At 29.6% G+C, this 614-nt stretch overlaps 1 non-coding gene across 1 annotated transcript; it reads left to right on the top strand.

The window, feature by feature from the left end:
* The first annotated feature begins 224 nt into the window (after positions 1-224).
* On the top strand, positions 225-297 carry trnav-uac (transfer RNA valine (anticodon UAC)). Its single transcript has one exon. It is a non-coding gene; the product is annotated as a tRNA-Val (tRNA).
* Positions 298-614: the final 317 nt, after the last annotated feature.

The following is a 614-nucleotide window of genomic DNA, read 5'->3' as shown; positions in this document are numbered from 1 at the left end:
TAAAGATCATCAACAAAATGTACTTAACGTATGAAAAGTAAAAGTATTCATTATGAAATATGTCTGCTATCACATCATTATATTATCATTAACACGTACAGTACCTTCACTCAGAGGACTCAGAGAGCTGTGAAGACGTAGTGGTGATATACTGTATAAAAGAAGTGTTTATTATTTAGTATTAATCCAGAATATTTCATATAACCTGTATTCTCAGTATGTGTGGTTCCATAGTGTAGCGGTGATCACGTCTGCTTTACACGCAGAAGGTCCTGGGTTCGAGCCCCAGTAGAACCAGAACGTTAAAGTTCTTCAGTACTTTTATGTTTAACTAGTACACTGTTTGTATCTCATATAACATCATAACATCAGTATAAATAAATAGGGGAATAAATAAATAAATAAAAGCTGAAATAAATAAACAAAATAAGGAAAAAATGCTGAAATAAATAAATAAATAAATAAAAGCTGAAATAAATAGATGAATAAATAAACAAAATAATACATAAAATACTGTATAAAATAAATGTTTATTAGAATATTAATTCTAATAAAATAAATATATCCTTAAAACGGCTCCCATAGAACGGCACCGGCAGCGTGACGTTAACCTC

Source organism: Sebastes fasciatus, chromosome 16 (genome assembly GCF_043250625.1).
Source record: "Sebastes fasciatus isolate fSebFas1 chromosome 16, fSebFas1.pri, whole genome shotgun sequence".
In the NCBI taxonomy this organism is placed as follows: domain Eukaryota; kingdom Metazoa; phylum Chordata; class Actinopteri; order Perciformes; family Sebastidae; genus Sebastes; species Sebastes fasciatus.
Note: the sequence above shows the minus strand (reverse complement) of the source record. Positions and strands in the feature narration are given on the sequence as shown.